The sequence below is a fragment of the Bos indicus x Bos taurus genome, chromosome 1 (assembly GCF_003369695.1).
Source record: "Bos indicus x Bos taurus breed Angus x Brahman F1 hybrid chromosome 1, Bos_hybrid_MaternalHap_v2.0, whole genome shotgun sequence".
In the NCBI taxonomy this organism is placed as follows: Eukaryota; Metazoa; Chordata; class Mammalia; order Artiodactyla; family Bovidae; genus Bos; species Bos indicus x Bos taurus.
In genome coordinates, this window is record NC_040076.1 from 51,169,682 (window position 1) to 51,188,194 (window position 18,513).

Consider the following 18,513-nt stretch of genomic DNA (forward strand, 5'->3'; position numbering starts at 1 on the left):
CTAAATTGCTATCTAGTGTTCCTAAGTGCAAGAAGGTTGTGACATACCTAATGGAAAAAGAACCCATGTTAGGTAAGCTTCACTCAAATGTGAGTTATAGCATTATTGGCTTTGAAGTAAATTTTGATGAATCATTTGTATATTTAAAAAGGAGTTTTTAAGCAGAAAGGCACATAAAACAAGGTTACATATTGACAGTGGTTCCCAGGAACCTATTCCTGCCATTTCCCCTTGAGCGATACTTCAGTATCCCCTAATTCAATATTTGCAGTGACTTTATAGAATATTTAACTATCATAAATAATGAGAACTGACAGTATTTGATTTTTAGAAAGATTCTATTTACCTGGGGTGATACATATGTAAGACAATATAAATAAGAGCATCAGAAAGATTACTTGATATAGTTGAAAAATAATATGTATCAATTATTCAAAGTTCAGATTTACCTGGCTCCAGTTACCTGGACCATGGCCTTGAGACTGAAAATGAGAAAAGATCCATAAATATCAGTTTTGTTGACCCCCTGCTTCTCCCAGCCTGTAGTCACTTCCTCTGTCTCTCCCTCCTCCATATTCCTGGCTACTAAGACCTTACCTGTGGTATGTGTGTGCTCAGTCATGCACAACTCTTTGCACCCCCATGGATTGAAGCCCACCAGGCTTCAATGTCCATGGAATTTTTCAGGCAAGAATACTGGAATGGGTTGGAATGGGTTGCCATTTCCTCCTCCAGGGGATCTTGCCAACCCAGGGATCAAACCCACGTCTCCCGTGCCTCCTGCACTGGCAGGCAGATTCTTTACAATGCACCACCTGGGGAGCCCCAGTAGCTGACTAGGGCATTAGAAGTATGGCTATGGAATTGCATAGTTTGGGGTAGTGATTTGAGAGGCACAGAAAAGCAAGACCTGGCTAAATGTAATGGTAAATACAAGGAGCTATGCAAGGAGAGCTGGAAAAACTGTTGGCGTGAATTTATGGTGTATTTTCGTGCAAAATTTGGTGGTTAGTGATGTGGTTAGACAATGTTATGAAGTTCACAAAAATATGTGTAACCTTCCCATTAGAGTCAATTTACACATCAACAGGGAACAAGAACAATCAGAATTGCAGCCATTAACTTAATAAAAATCGTCTTGCTTTTCTTTCTCTTTAGAAATGTATACCCCCTCAAATCTGAGCATAGTTTCCATTTATCCATTCAACATTTATTAAGTACTTACTCTATGTAAGCATTAGATGTTAGAAAGATACTGTTGTTGTCCACTTGGAACCCACAGGCCAGTGAGAAAAACTGTGATATTATCTCATATGCTAATGGGAGTAAGGTTGAACAATAGGTTATCTTTTTTCCTAGTTACAGCAGGGAACAGAGTGAGTGTGTGTTCCAATAGTTGTTGTTCAGTCGCTAAGTCATGTTTGACTCTTTGTGAACCCATAGACTTCCGCACTCCAGGATCCTCAGTCCTCCACTATCACCTGGAGTTTGCTCAAATTCATGTCCATTGAGTTGGTGATCCTATCTAACCATCTTGTCCTCTACTGTCCCCTTCTCCTTTTGCCTTGAATCAGTCTTTCCCAGCATCAGGATCTTTCAGTTCTTCACATCAGGTGGCCAAAGTAGCTTCAGCATCAGTCCTTCCAATGAATATTCAGGGTTAATTTCTCTAGGATTGACTGGTTTGATCTCTTTGCAGTCGAAGGGACAATCAAGAGTCTTCTCCAGCACCACAATTTGAAAGCATCAATACTTTGGTGCTCAGCCTTCTTTATGGTCCAACTCTCACATCTGTACATGACTACTGGAAAATTCACAGCTTTGACTACATGAACTTTGTCAACAAAGTGACATCTCTGTTTTTTAATATGCTGCCTAGGTTTTTCATAGCTTTTCTTTCAAGGCGCAAATGTCTTTTAATTTCACGGCTGCAGTTACTGTCCACAGTGATTTGGAGCCCAGGAAAATAAAATCTGTCACTGCTTCCATTTTTTCCTTTTCTATTTGCCTCCTCAGACAACCACTTTGCCTTCTTGCATTTCTTTTTCTTTGGGATGGTTTTGATCACTGCCTCCTATATGATCTTGCCAATTTACATCCATACTTCTTCATCTAATCTCATGAAATCTATCACCTCCACTGTACAATCATAAGGGATTTGATTTAAGTCACACCCGAACTGTCTTAATTCTTTCTGGAGTTATTTCTCCACTGATCTCCAGTAGCATATTGGGCACCTACCAACCTGGGGAGTTCATCTTACAGTGTCCTATCTCTTTGCCTGTTCATATTGTTCATGGGGTTCACAAGGCAAGAATACTGAAATGGTTTGCCATCCCCTTCTCTGGCAGACCATATTTTATCAGAACTCTCCACCATGACCCATCTATCTTGGGTGGCCCTAGATGGCATGGCTCATAGTTTCATTTAGTTAGACAAGGCTGTGGTCCATATGATCAGATTGGTTACTTTTCTGTAGAGTGAATGTCAACATTTTAGGAATCAGCAAACTAAAATGGACTGCAATGGGTGAATTTAATTCAGATGACCATTATATCTATTACTGTGGGCAAGAATCCCTTGGAAAAAAATGGAATAGCCATTATAGTCAACAAAAGAGTCCAGAAATGCAGTACTTGAATGCAATCCCAAAAATGACAGAATGACCTCTGTTCATTTCCAGGGCAAACCATTCAATACAGTAATCCAAGTCTATGCCCCAACCAGTAATGCTGAAGAAGCTGAAGCTGAATGGTTCTATGAATACCTACAAGACCTTCTAGAACTAACACCCAAAAAGATGCCCTTTTCATTATAGGGGACAGAATGCAAAAGTAGGAAGTCAAGAAACACCTGGAGTAACAGGCAAATTTGGCCTTGGAGTATGGAATGAAGCAGGGCAAAGGCTAATAGAGTTCTGCCAAGAGAACACACTGGTCATAGCAAACACCCTCTTCCAAGAACACAAGAGAAGACTCTACACATGGACATCACCAGATGGTCAACATTGAAATCAGATTGATTATATTCTTTGCAGCCAAAGATGGAGAAGCTCTGTATAGTCAGCAAAAACAAGACCGGGAGCTGACTATGGCTCAGATCATAAACTCCTTATTGCCAAATTCAGACTTAAAGAAAGTAGAGAAAACCACTAGATCATTTAGATATGACCTAAGTCAAATCCCTTAAGATTATACAGTGGAAGTGAAAAATAGATTCAAGGGATTAGATCTGATAGAGTGCCTGAAGAACTATGGACAGAGATTTGTGACATTGTACAGGAGACAGGGAGCAAGACCATTCCCATGCAAAAAAAATGCAAAAAAGCAAAATGGGTGTCTAAGCAGGCCTTAGAAATAGCTGAGAAAAGAAGCAAAGCAAAAAGCAAAGGAGAAAAGGGAAGATATACCTATTTGAATGCAGAGTTCCAAAGAATATCAAGGAGAGACAAGAAAGCCTTCCTCAGTGATCAGTGCAAAGAAATAGAGGAAATCAATAGAATGGGAAAGACTAGAGATCTCTTCAAGAAAATTAGAGATATCAAGGGAACATTTCATGCAAAGATGGGCACAATAAAGGACATAAATGGTATGGACCTAACAGAAGCAAAAGATGTTAAGAAGAGGTGGCAAGAATACACAGAAGACCTATACAAAAAAGATCTTCATGACCCAGATAATCATGATGGTGTGATTGCTCACTTAGAGCCAAGACATCCTGGACTGTGAGATCAAGTGGGCCTTAGGAAGGATCACTACAAACAAAGCTAGTGGAGGTGATGGAATTCCAGCTGAGCTATTTCAAATCCTAAAAGGTGATGCTGTGAAAGTGCTGCACTCAATATGCCAGCAAATTTGGAAAACTCAGTAGTGGCCACAGGACTAGAAAAGGTCCGTTTTCATTCCAATCCCTAAGAAAGGCAATACCAAAGAATGCTCAAATTACCGCACAATTGCACTCATCTCACATGCTAGTGAAGTAATGCTTAAAATTCTCCAAGCCAGACTTCAGCAATACATGAACCGTGAACTTCCAGATGTTCAAGCTGGATTTAGAAAAGGCAGAAGAATTAGAGATCAAATTGCCAACATCTGTTGGATCATCAAAAAAGCAAGAGAGTTCCAGAAAAACATCTACTTCTGCTTTATTGACTATGCCAAAGCCTTTGAATATGTGGATCACAACAAAATGTGGAAAATTCTGAAAGAGATGGGAATACCAGATCACCCAACCTGCCTCTTGAAAATCTGTATGCAAGTCAGGAAGCAACAGTGAGAACTGGACATGGAACAATAGACTGGCTCCAAATAAGAAAAGGAGTACATCAAGACTGTATATTGTCACCCTGCTCAAATAACTTATATGCAGAGTACATCATGAGAAACGCTGGTCTAGATGAAGCACAAGCTGGAATCAAGATTGCCAGGAGAAATATCAATAACTTCAGATATATAGATGACACCACCCTTATGGCAGGCAGCAAGGAAGAACTAAAGAGCCTCTTGATGAAAGTGAAAGTGGACAGTGAAAAAGTGGGTTTAAAACTCAACATTCAGAAAACTAAGATCATGGCATCTGGTCCCATCCCTTCATGGCAAATAGCTGGGGAAACTTGGAAACAGTGACAGTTTATTTTGGGGGGCTCCAAAATCACTGCAGATGGTGATTGCAGCCATGAAGTTAAAAGATGCTTACTACTTGGAAGGAAAGTTATGACCAACCCAGATAGCATATTAAAAAGCAGAGACATTACTTTGCCAACAACAGTCCATCTAGTCAAAGCTATGGTTTTTACAGTAGTCCTGGATGGATATGAGAGCTGGACTATAAAGAAAGCTGAGCACTTAAGAATTGATGCTTTTGAACTGTGTTGTTGGAGAAGACACTTGGGAGCCCCTTGGACTGCAAGGAGATACAATCAGTCCATCTTAAAGGAAATCAGTCCTGAGCGTTCATTGAAAGTACTGATGCTGAAGCTGAAACCCCAATATTTTGGCTACCTGATGTGAAGAACTGACTCATTTGAAAAGACCCTGATGCTGGAAAAGATTGAAGGCGGGACGAGAAAGGGGACAACAGAGGATGAGACGATTGGATGGCATCACTGACTCAATGGACATGAGTGTGAGTAAACTCTGGGAGTTGTTGATGGACAGGGAGGCCTAGTGTGCTGCAGTCCATGTGGTTACAAAGAATCAGACACGACTGAGTGACTGAACTGAACTGAATTGTCTAGTGGTTTTCCTTACTTTCTTCAACTGAAGCCTGAATTGTAATAGCAGCTCATGATCTGAGCCACAGTCAGCTCCACATCTTGTTTTTGATAACTATATAGAGCTTCTCCATCTTTGGCTGCAGGAAACATAATCAGTCTGATTTTGGTATTGGCCATCTGGTGATGTCCATGTGTAAAGTCATCTATTGTGTTGTTGGAAAAAGGTGCTTGCTATGACCAGCATGTTCTCTACAGAACTCTTAACTTCTGTATGGCTTCATTTTGTACTCCAATTCCAAACTCTCTGTTGTTCTGGGTATCTCTTGACTTCCTACATTTGTATTTCAATCCTTTATGATGAAAAGGACACCTTTTTTTGGTGTTAGTTCTAGAAGGTGTTGTAAGTCTTCATAGATCCAGCCAGCTTCCGCTTCTTTGGCATCAGTGGTTGGAGCATAGACTTGGGTTGCTGTGATGTTGAATGGTATGTCTGGGAAACTACCTGAGATCATTTGGGCCTTTTTGGGGTTGTACCCAAGTACTGAATTTCGGACTCTTCTATTGACTATCAGGGCTACTCCATTTCTTCTAAGGGATTCTTGCCTGCAGTAGTAGATATAATGGTCATCTGAATTGAATTCTCCCATTCCCATCCGTTTTAGTTACTGATTCCTAAGATGTTGATGTTCACTTTTGCCATCTCCTGCTTGACCACATCCTGATTTACCCTGATTCATGGACCTAACATTCCAGGTTCCTATGCAATATTGTTCTCTATAGCGGAAATTTTACTTTCACCATCTGACACATCCACAACTGTCATTTCTGCTTTGGCCCAACCACTTCATTCTTCCTGAAGCTATTAGTAATTGCCCTCTGACCTTCCCCAATAGCACATTGGATACTTTCCAACATGGAGGCTCATCTTCTGGTGTCATACCTTTTTGCCTTTTTATCCTGTTCATGGGGTTCTCATGGCAAGAATACCGGAGTGTGTTGCCATTTTCTCCTCCAGTGAACCACATTTTATCAGAACCCTTCACTATGACCCATACATCTTGGACGGCCCTGCCTGGCATGGCTCATAGCTTCATTGAGTTATGCAAGCCCCTTCACCATGGCAAGGTTGTGATCCACAAGTTCTGCCAGTAGAAACTAATAAATGGATACTTGAGCATGTAAGTCAATTTATAATTTAAGATGGAAACGGTGGTTCTGAAACTTCAGATTCCTAAATTCTCAAGCGCAATTAAGTACCCTGGGGACCTTGTTAACATGCAGATTCTGAGGCAGTAGCTGTGGTGTGGGGTCTGAGACTTAAACGTTTGTGGCAAGCTCCTAGTTGTTATAGATGCCACGTATCTGCAGACCATGCTTTGAATAGCAAAGCGTTAGGGTACAAAACCTTCACCCAGTGACCCTGGAAAAACTATTGGTTTTCAGCCCTACCTCTAGACATTCTGATTCAACAGTCCCAAAATGGGCCAGTAATGCAAGTAATTTCAATGCAGATGGTATTCAGACAACACTTTTATAAAGCACTGATTTATGAGCTTATAAAAATTTCTTCATTAGCAGTCTCCTTGTAAGATTAACACATGTTTTCTAATTCCTGCCACCTGGATTTTTTTTTTTTTTAACGTACCTTGTAATTTTACAAAGACTCAGAATCAGGCTGAAAAATAACACATTGTACTTAAAGTTAAAATGGAATTCAGTAAACATAGCCAAATTTCTTTGTTTGGAAAAAATATGTCAGCATTTATAATTAATGTCTCAGGTGTTCTACTAGAGGCTAGGGTTACAAGATTATGAAAAACAAACCCATGTCCTCTTAAATAAGGCTGTTTCAACTGAGCAAATATGGACTGAATGCTGAATGAGGCTGTATGCGAGGTCCAGGGGCATCTCACAGGCTTGCAGGAAGTAGGCTCATTTGTTTAGAAACTATAACAAAATTAAGGAAATTTTCTTTTGTGTCTCCTATGACGTCTTCCAAAATTATCCTGGGATTTTTTAAAATATGTGTGTCATATATAGATCCTTTTACCCATCTGAACTGTAATCACTCAGTTCACAAAGTACAAAGCACATGCTCAACAAATCTTGATTTTATTTAAAAGAACTGAATTTCTAAATTTCAAATGGCTGTTACACTGAATTAATTATTAAAGATTAAGATTTGTGATTCAAGCTTTATAATGTATTGTAAGTTTTGCTTTTAAATACCTGGTCTGTTTTACTCCTGATATTCAAATTTCTACAATAGCACTGATATTTTCTTCTCTGTGTTAATAGAACAACACTTTATTAGTAGAAGGATGCAAAATCCACAAGGCATTCTTCCATTCCCCTCCCTGATTTTATTTCTAAATAACTGCTTTTAGAACAGAGAAGACAATATTTAAGATTTAATAATGTTGAAATGACCAAACATAAATTTCTTTTTGTCAGACAGCCATGTCAAATATTTTGGAAACAGAGAAAATGATTCCAATAAAAATAATTTTAGTTACAAAAAGAGCCTGGTTTCTCCTGGGAACAGTCTATGGTCTGAAACACTGCTAGCTCTAGAAAGATGAAGACTGTTTTGCTTTCATTTATGTTTCAACATGATCAGTTAACCTTGAAAATACCAAATAAATGTCACAGAAAAGAACACAACCTAAAGGTCTTAGAGCAAAAACAATTTCAGGTATATTTCTGTAGTTAAAGAAAGGCAGATTGGATGTTGTGACTGATAAGACTTTGAAGAAATGCTAAGCTGTTGAGAATGTGAAAGCAAAAGAAGTATAGAAAGAAAAGTAGAGCCGCACGAAAAAGTATGATTTGTAATTGCTGCCAGAGCAGCATATCAGCGTCATTTTTATCCTGATATCTGCTGTACAGTCCTGGAAATTCCCCCTGCTACAGTTCTTAATCTTAAAGGGTTTTCTAAATATGTCTAGAGAGTAAAGTTTTATCTTCAGTGGATTGTTAGATATGGTACAATTTCATTTTTGTTCAAACTGATGTATTCGCTACCTAATCAGTTCAAACTGATAGACTCCTAAGCCAGAAAATCCTTCTAAGATGAGGTTGCAGGGGCATGATGTGTGTTTGTTCTCATTCTAGCGTATCTGGGTAGCAGCCAATAATTATCCATTTTAGGTAATGTAGGACCTGAGACCCACTTCCATCCCCATCCAAAAAGCTAAAGTTGTATTTACATCATTTCCTTTTTAGTGATCAGTGGGAGGGAGGATGATTTTAATCATAAAGCCAACAAAACAGTGGCTAAATCAATGCATACATAAAACCCTAAAAAATGGAGAATAATGTTTTAAATAATGGCCATAATATCCATGTAGATATGCCAAACTATAAATTTGAATGTTCAAAATCTTTAAGAATAATTCTGTCCTTCACTGCAACCCTCCCCTCCAATTTGTAGTAACAGTCAATTAATACCCCTGCTATTTCTACTCTTGTGTTGAAGCCATATTATTATGAATGATAGCTATTAAAATCCCCAAGCCTTATTAAACTTTGAGTATTTTGTTTTTAATATGAGACAAACTGATAGAAAATTACTTCTGCGTATATGAAGGGGAAAAAAGGAAACAGAAAACTTACATTTTAACACTGAAATATGTTTAGAACTAGAATTTGAAATACTGTAATGTAATTATACTGACATCTTTTGTAAGTGATAACACATGATAACACATAATTGAATGGCTCCTGTACCAGAGGAACCACTACTATGGAAAAAGACAAAGAGCCTAATTTATTCTGACTAATCAGGATTGATGTTAATTAAAGAAGAGTGCAAGATAATGACTTCTCATTACCACCTGATAGATGGAAATAGATTGTTCTTCTTCTAGGTAAAATAGCAATTAAGTAACTTTTTAAAAAGGATTTATTTTCAGAAGACTTTCTTCTATAATTGGTGAAGTGTCTGTAAAAAGATCTTCCCATGAATTCATCTAAAAAAATGGATTTCATCAAAGGCTACTTATTCTATAGTATTTATCACATTTTGTTGGATGTGTACAAGATAAAGACAACAGTTGAAAAGGCAGTAATCAGGACAAAATGGACTTGCATATTTTGTGGAATGTTTCACATTAAAGAACATAGTCTAACAAAGTGATTAAAACTCAAAGTCAAATCCAAATTCCTTCATCAGTCAACTCTGTGACCTGCACCAAGTGATTTGACCTCTCTAATGCTTAATTTTCTCATCTGTAAAATTTTAAAAACAATAGATTTTGCTTCATAAGGTTATTGTATTAAATAAAATTATGTATGTGATATCCATTGCACAGAAATGGATACTACATAGGTGTCCTGGTATATTAAAAGACTTTAATAAATATTGGCTACTGTATTAGTTTCTTATTGCTATATAGTAAATCATCACAAACCTAGTAGCTTAATGCAAATTTATTATCTCACGGGTTCCTTGGAGCAGTAGTCTGGACTCAGATGAACGAGACCCTCTGCTCAATGTCTCCCCGAGGGAAGTCAAGATATTAGTTGGAGCTGCAATCTCATCTGGGTCTCAGGATCTTCTAAGTTCACCTTTTTTTGGCAGAATTCAGTTTCTATGATTGGGAGACTAAGACCATTGGCAATTAAAGGCTGTCCGCGTTCCCTGCCACATAACCCATCCACAATCTGTTTCTTCAAAGCAAACAGAAGTACATCTGCTGCTGCTTCCCTCTCCCTGACTTCTTTCATCTCTGACTTCTAAATCCTTTTTAAAAGATTTCATCTCATTAGGTCAGGCCCTCCCATGATAATCTCCTTTTGATTAACTTAGAGCCATCCAATTAGGAACCTTACTTACACCTGCTAAATACTTCCTCCTTTGCCAAGCACAGTAACTTAACTACTGATATAATAATAGCCCATTAACTGACAGTTCTCACCTACATTCAAGGGGCCTGATTCTCACCAGGGAGTACAATTACAACTGGAGTCCTACTAGAGAATCCCTTATAATCAGCTCTCTATCCATGGGTTCCACATCCCCAAATTCAACCAACCTCAGATGGAATGGTACTATCAGAATCCACGACACAGAGGGCTGACTGTATTCCTTGTACTACATCATTTTATATATGGGACTTCAGCATCTGTGGATTTTGATATTTACAGGGGCTCCTGGGACCAATCCTTTGCAGATACTGAGTGAGGACTATGTCTAATTACACATTGTTTCATTGGTTGTTCCCTTGGACTCTGCTTCCTTAAAGGACTTTGTCCTGAGAAAAACAAGAGAACATTCTATTGGATGCCATTATGACCCAGCTTGGGACTGTCATACTTGTTCTCAATATCTGCCTGGTAGAGGTAGGAGTAGAATAGGAAACACTAGGGAAAAAATCAGATAAGAAAAAAGATCCCTTTAAAAATTAGGTGTCTCATTATGCTGAAAAAATATACTGATGAAAAATATTAATGCATTTCTATTGCTGTGAAGAATAATGCCCTCTTCCCAAAGATGCCCAAGGCATAATCCCTGGAACTGTTGACTGGGTCACTGTTCATGGCAAATGGGACTTTACAGACATGATTAAGACAAAAGACCATCAGAAGGTCCTATTCTGCACTATGTGGGTGGTAATCAATCTCACCACATCAGTCACTGAAAACAGGAATCCTTTTGGCTATGGTCAGAGAAAGAGACATTATGAAGAAGAGTCAGAGGGATATGTGTTGGCTTTGAACCTAAAGGAAGGGAGCCACCAGTCAAAGAATATGTGTAGCCTCTAAAAGCTGGAACAAGCAAGAAAACCAATTCTCTCTTAGATCCTCCAGAGAAAAACCCAGCCCTGTAAACACTAACTTTAGCCCAATAAGACCTGTATCAGACTTCTAACATACAAAATTTTAGGATAATAAATTTCGGTGGTTTTAGGCACTAACTGTGGCAACTGATTATAACAACAACAAAAAATTACTACAAACACTAATGAAAATTTTGCAAACACTACTCAGTGCAAAAAAAAAAGTTATTTCAGCAGAGGAGCAAAAGACTGTGTAGAAAATAAGGAACTGAAAAAAGCAAGCCAATTGTTGCTCTGTCCTCCTGTCCTAGCCTAAGTCTATTATACCTCCATCAGGTCAATTGCCCTCTCAGGACACTTAGAACATACAGACAGGTAAAGTGTTACAATGCTGAATACCTAGGCTGAGAAATCCAATAAACCTATGTTTGAATTCCTACTTTGTCACTTAGAAGATCTGTGACACTGTGATAAGTAAAGAGTTAGATCTTCAGTTTCTTTATCTCCATTATTAAGGATAATTATGCCCAAAAGGAGCTTCCCTGGTGGCTCAGTCGGTAAAGAATCTGCCTGCAATGTGTTTGATTCCTGGGTTGAGACAATCCCCTGGAAGAGGGCATGGAAACCCACTCCAGTATTCTTGCCTGGAGAATCCCCATGGACAGAGGAACCTGGTGGGCAGCAGTCCATAGGGTTACAAAGAATAAGACATGAGTGACTAAGCATACACACATACGTCTAAAGAATTGTCAAAATAATTTCTAGTGAATATTTAAATAATGATCAATATATAGTGTATCAGGAGTGAATTTTCACTATTTATCATCATTGTAAAATTTTCTGGTGAGTGACATAAACCAAAGAGAACTTAGATGCCCAAAGTTCTCACCAAGAAAACCACAGAGAGGTAAAGGGAGATGGACAAATTGGGAGACTGGGATTGACAAATACACCCTATTCTTTATGGGAAAAGAATCTTAAAAAGAGTGGATTTATGTATACATATAACTGATCCACATATACCTATAAATTTGATTAATAAAATTTTTTAATTCAAGAAAAAGAGAGAAAACCATTATAAGGACTCAATCTCAATGCCTATGCTGCTGCTGCTAAGTCACTTCAGTCGTGTCCGACTCTGTGTGACCCCGTAGATGGCAGCCCACCAGGCTCCCCCGCCCCCGGGATTCTCCAGGCAAGACCACTGGAGTGGGTTGCCATTTCCTTCTCCAATGCATGAAAGTGAAAAGTGAAAGTGAAGTCGCTCAGTCGTGTTCGATAGCCTCTATTTTTTTCACTATTATTTATAGCCTCCATTGATCAAACATGGCTTACATGAGGGAGTTTCTCAAATCACCATTTTAAACGTAAAGATACATGTTTGACACATTTTCATGCTCATATTAATGATAAATTTTTGTAACACTCATAGAATTTGGGTCCCAGATATACAAAACACTCTGTTAATTATTTCTGCCAACTGCACAATACTAAATACATATGAAGAACATTATGAAGTTCTTCTGACTAACTCTTAAACTGTATATCTTATCTGAAGTGTCCTGGGTTGGATTCTGTAGAAGCACAGCATAAAATGAAGGTTCTTGTGAAAGTGATTTACTGGAGGTGTGCTCTCTGGAGAAGGGGAATGAAGCAAGCAGAACAGGGCAAAGGAAAAGCTAAGCATAAATGAGGTCTGTCTGAGAGACAAATTTCAGCCCAGTGCTGTGAGGAGTTAGGGAGCATGAACTGCACCACAGAGTTGTACTCACCTTGAGCCCCAGGGGTTATCTGTGCATTCCTGTGTCAGTCAAAAGAGGGCACGTAGGAGCTATTAAAAGTCAACAGGTATAGCTGCTAGAGGTGGTCCTGTGGGACGAGGAGATGGGGACAGTCACAATAGCACCTACCACAGAAAATGATCCCAGATGCTGCATCAGAACTAGATCTTAAATTACAACATTAAATCACAAATGTCTAGAGCATAACATTAGTTTTAAATCATACTTTCCCTAGAAGAATACAAATGCATAAATCTTGCAAATAAGCAGTTTCAAAGTCTAGGTCGGGGCTGCGGGCAGACTTTTGAAGAAGGACAACCTTAGAACAAACTAATAAACAATCTAGTAAAATATGCATCGCTAATTATGACAGAAACATTGTATTACTAGTTACAATATCAGTTACATGTTCCTCTAGGATATGTCAATATTTTCAAGGAATATAAATCATGACACTCTGACCAATGTGGGGTTGATTTTAAAACCACCTTGTAATGTTACATTTTAAATCAACTATATTGCTTCAAATAAATAAATAAAATCACCTTGTAGCAAAGTTATTCAGAGACTTTTAGACCTCTTATGCATCACTTTTAACTATTGTCCTGCTGGATATATATATCCCATGACAAACCAGGTGTCCCACACAAAACCTAAGAAGTAGCCCTTTCAACACATCTCATTACTCAGAAATATAAAAACCAAAATAAACAAAATAATAAATGTCAGTATTGTTCAAATACCTACTTCTTGATAAAGAAGGTTAAAAGAACAGACCCTAACCAATGCAGATATGATTATATCATGTTTCCTAAGAGGCAATGAGCCACTATTTGATATATGGGTTAATATGTTTTGGGCTTCCCTGGTGGCTCATATGGTAAAGAATCTGCCTGCAATGCAAGAGACCTGGGTTCAATCTCTGGGTCAAGAAGATCCCCTGGAGAAAGGAATGGTGACATACTCCAACATTCTTGCCTGGAGAATTCCCTGGACCAAGGAGTCTGGTGGGCTACAGTCCATAAGGTCACAAAAAGTCAGACACGACCGAGCAACTAACATTAATATGTTTCAAAAACAAACTGTCACTATCCACTGTTTTTGATAATATTTTCAGGTTGATAACGATGCACGATACTGGATGCTTGGGGCTAGTGCACTGGGACGACCCAGATGGATGGTATGGGGAGGGAGGAGGGTTCAGGATGGGGAACACATGTATACCTGTGGTGGATTCATTTTGATATTTGGCAAAACTAATACAATTATGTAAAGTTTAAAAATAAAATAAAATAAAATAAAAAGAAACTGGGAGACAATAAATGTTGATGTTTCAATCCAAAAAAAAATAAAATAAAATGAATTTTCTTCTATAAATATACCCTAAAATATCTTTTAATAAATATTTTTGTTTTCGGAGGGCTCAAAGAGTGAAATTTTCTAAGTAAATTTTCCTGTTTGCTTAACTTACCTACGGAGAATTGCAGATATATAATTAAAATAAATTATCATTTTATTTTTAAAATCCTTGTTCTTTTTAACAAGATAGTGTTGATACATGTAAACTCAGAAATGAGTCAATTATAAAACAAATAATAATTTATTCATATCATTCATTATCACTGATAATAAATTACTCATATTATCACTGATCAAAAATAAAAATAACCTCATTTTTACTTATGAATTCATATGCCACAAACATTAACTTGCTGACATATATATTAATGCAAATCTCAGCATTTTGGAAAATCTATTTCCAGTTAGGAACATGTGGCAAATAGACAGTATATTTTCTATAGTGTGACTAGATTCTAACATCTACCTCTGAAGCTATATAGAAAGAGTTGTTTAATAACATCTAGAGAGCAAGACCTGTCCTGGGAGTCTCCCTAGTGAATCATCTCATCTTATATTCTTTGTCAAACTATAAATGAATTAAGTGTTTTACTCACTGATAAGTAGGATGCACCAAAAGTAATTGAATGTGGTAATCAAAAATTTGTTAAACCTGTCACTGCACATCATTATCAGCTTCAAATCCAACATAGCACAATTAGCTTACGATAGTTACAGAGGAATCAAGTCCACGTTAAGGTCGAGTGAGTAATGCACACTCTTCAGTAAATTAAATTAGACTCCAAGTAGATGAACAGAATAAAGAATGCACATGTGACTGGTGTAAATAAGGTAAAACATAGAATTTATGGAGTGGGAAATATGTTTCCTGAGCAATGTGGGCTAAACAGTCTTCATTACAGATTCTTAACTAGCTGGCGTGTCATAGGTAGATCAAGGCCAGAGTCTAAAAATCTACTTAATTCAGGATCTTGGCTTATGATTGATACATTAAAATCAAATAGTCACATGTCTAACTATCAATAGATACTATACATTATATTCTTCTCACTGCTGAAAAAGTACTGAAAATTACAAGACTAACAAACAAGTTCAGTTGCTCAGTCATGTCCGACCCTTTACAACCCCATGGACCGCAGCACGCCAGGCCTCCCTGTCCATCACCAACTCCTGGAGTTTGCTTAAAGTCATGTCCATCGAGTCAGTGATGCCATCCAACCATCCCATCCTCTGTTGTCCCCTTGTCCTCCCACCTTCAATCTTTCCCAGCATCAGGGTCTTTTCAAATAACAAACCTCACTGTACCTCAAATTGTAAAGAAAGCCTTGGGGGAAAGAATATCCCATCATTCTCTCATATTAGTTTTTTTTTAGTTAAAAATTATGGTTACACTCACAGCAAAAAATTTTCTACACGTTTTATGCAATTGTAGAAAATAATTTGAAATAATTGGTAGGGACATATTTATTTGCTAGGAAATTAAAGTTATATTGGTGTGTGCACACTTCTAAAAGGGTTTAGGTGAAACTATGTGTTTTAGGGGATGACTGGAATTGGCATAAATATTAAATAAAACCTAACAAATGGGCATTTGTTTTACTGATTTGTTTGGGAAGTTCAGAAATAAATACACAACACTTGTGTAAATGCCAGTTATAGCTCAGTTTTGACACTCCACAAGTCTGAAATTTAATATCTTTTCATCCAGGGGTTATGTAAATTTTAAATTATAGCCATGGAATGTACAAACTTAAGATGGTTTGGGACTAGAAATTTGATTAATTTGAAAGGAGAGGACTCAAATGCCCATATTTCCTACCGACTTTACCGCCTCAGTATCACAATATCTGAAAAATCAAATTAACAGTTATAATGTTTTCTGGTCAATATGTCATGAGAGCAAAAGATGCTTACAGTCCTAATGAATGTTTTGTCTCATTTGAGCTAAGTTAAAACAGACGGGTGCCTTTGAATTTCTAGAGACCAGGATGCATACATCTTTTTACATATTTTAGATAATACATTTGATAAAAATTAAATATTAACAAGTTTTCATTTCCTCCATCTGCCTCTAGTGTAATTTTCTAGATTTCATATATCCCTGTCACTTCAGTGTATTTTCATCACATGTCACAAAGATTTTTCAGTGATCATCTTCTCTGTTGGTCATTTCCTGATGCTTAACATCCAGCTTCATTAGTCTCAACAGTAATGTCTACAAATTATATATCTTGGTACAGAACTGATTCCTTCTCAGAAAACTTTCTGAAGATAGCTGACTTCACCCTTTTGGATTTGTAATGCTTGCAATAATAACATGAGAGCTCTTGGTAAGTGCCCTGGTGTTTTTCTGATTTTACTTTCAGGCATGCTATGGGGTCTTCAAATATATTCATGGCCTATTGGCTTTTGAAGAAATGTGTGACATTCCATTGTCATTTTTACCTATTGGTAAAGGAATTTCTTCTAATTTGAGATTTGGTCGTGAACAGTTTATATAGAAGGTAGACAGTATTATTATTGTTCAAAAAGTTCATTCAGGACCTATTATACTCATAGATAATAATGCCTCCTTTTGTGTATTTTAAGCATTTACCCTAGCAATTAAAAAGATAAACACATGTTTAAGAGAGTATCATTATTTTAGGGCTATGAGTCCATATATACTTTTCTCTCGTCTATGACTACTTAAAACTTGTAATTTCATCTCATCATTGTTACCTGGGGCTCCCTGGTAAGTAGATGGTTGTTTCCCCAGAGGCTATTACCTTTCATGGGCAAGCTCATGGTAGATTTATTGGGAGTGTTCCTGCTGCTGCTGCTAAGTCACTTCAGTCGTGTCCAACTCTGTGCAACCCCATAGACGGCAGCCCACCAGGCACCCCCGTCCCTGGGATTCTCCAGGCAAGAACACTGGAGTGGGTTGCCATTGCCTTCTCCAGTGCATGAAGGTAAAAAGAGAAAGTGAAGTCACTCAGTCGTGTCTGACTCTTAGCGAGCCCATGGACTACAGCCTGCCAAGCTCCTCCATCCATGGGGTTTTCCAGGCAAGAGTACTCAAGTGGGGTGCCATTGCCTTCTCTGTATGGGAGTGTAGGGGGACCTTATGTCCAAAATGGACATTATTAGCCACTGATTCTTTCTCCTGCATAAAAATAAAACCAGTGCCTAATGTGAAAGCTATTTAGTACTTTCTACAATAATTTTTTAAAACATCAAAGATTGTGTATTTGAGTGAATTAGTTGTACTATTGACTCTGTGTGAACTAATACTATTTGGTGATGGTCCTGGCCTTACTTAAATATTTCAAAAATGTTTTATAGATCTACATAACTAACACCATCATCATTTAAGTATCCCTTGTGTCTATGGCACTGTACAATATTCTTTGGATAGAGAGTGCAAAACAAATAGAAGATTGATCCTACATTGAGGAATTTATAATTTAATCAGGGTGCACATGGATGAAATGAAAAGCCAATAGATAAATAATATATATAGATATAGATATACATTAGTTCCAGGTGGTATGGTTTAGTCAGGTTAAGTCTTTAACGGTTACAGAATACAAATATATTTCTTCATAAAAGCACACATGCCTTAATCACATAAAACAAAGACATTTTGGGCCATTACACAGACCATGATAGATTGCAAGAAAGGAGAGGTGGTATAACAGTAAATTCAAGCTGGTCAGTTTTCCTCAGTCTTTAGCACTAGAAAAATCCCTGTATTACGAGTGAGCCTATACAAGCTCAACACAGACCCTCAGCTCTCAATGAGTAAACAAAACTGGCACTTTGACATCACAGCAAGCCAGGGAATGGTTTGAATAGTTTTAAAAGACAAAATCTAAGATGGTTTTGATCACCTCCATTTTTTTTCAACTACCTTTTAATAAAAATTTCCAAAAACACAGTAAAATTAGGGGAAAATTAAGTGAATAGCTTTATTCTAGTCACCAAAAATTCTACAATTAACATTTTTCCAGATTTCTTTATCATATATCTAGTCACCTATCCAACCCTCTATGCATCCATCAACCCACCTACACTTTGAATACATTTCAAAATACATTGCAGGCACCAGTATATTTCCCATCTAAACCTTCAGCAAATATATCATTTTTATCTTCAAATGTTTAAGGTTAAGGGTTTCTCTGGTGGCATAGTGGTTGAGTGTCTGCCAGCCAAGGCAGGGGACACAGGTTCAATCTCTAGTCCAAGAAGATCTCACATGCCCGGAAGCAACTAAGCCCGAGAGCCACAACCACTGAAGTCCACAAGCCTACAGCCTGCACTCCGCAGCAAGAGAAGTCACTGCAACGAGAAGTGTGCACGCTACAATGAAGAGTAGTTACAGTTACTCTCTGTAACT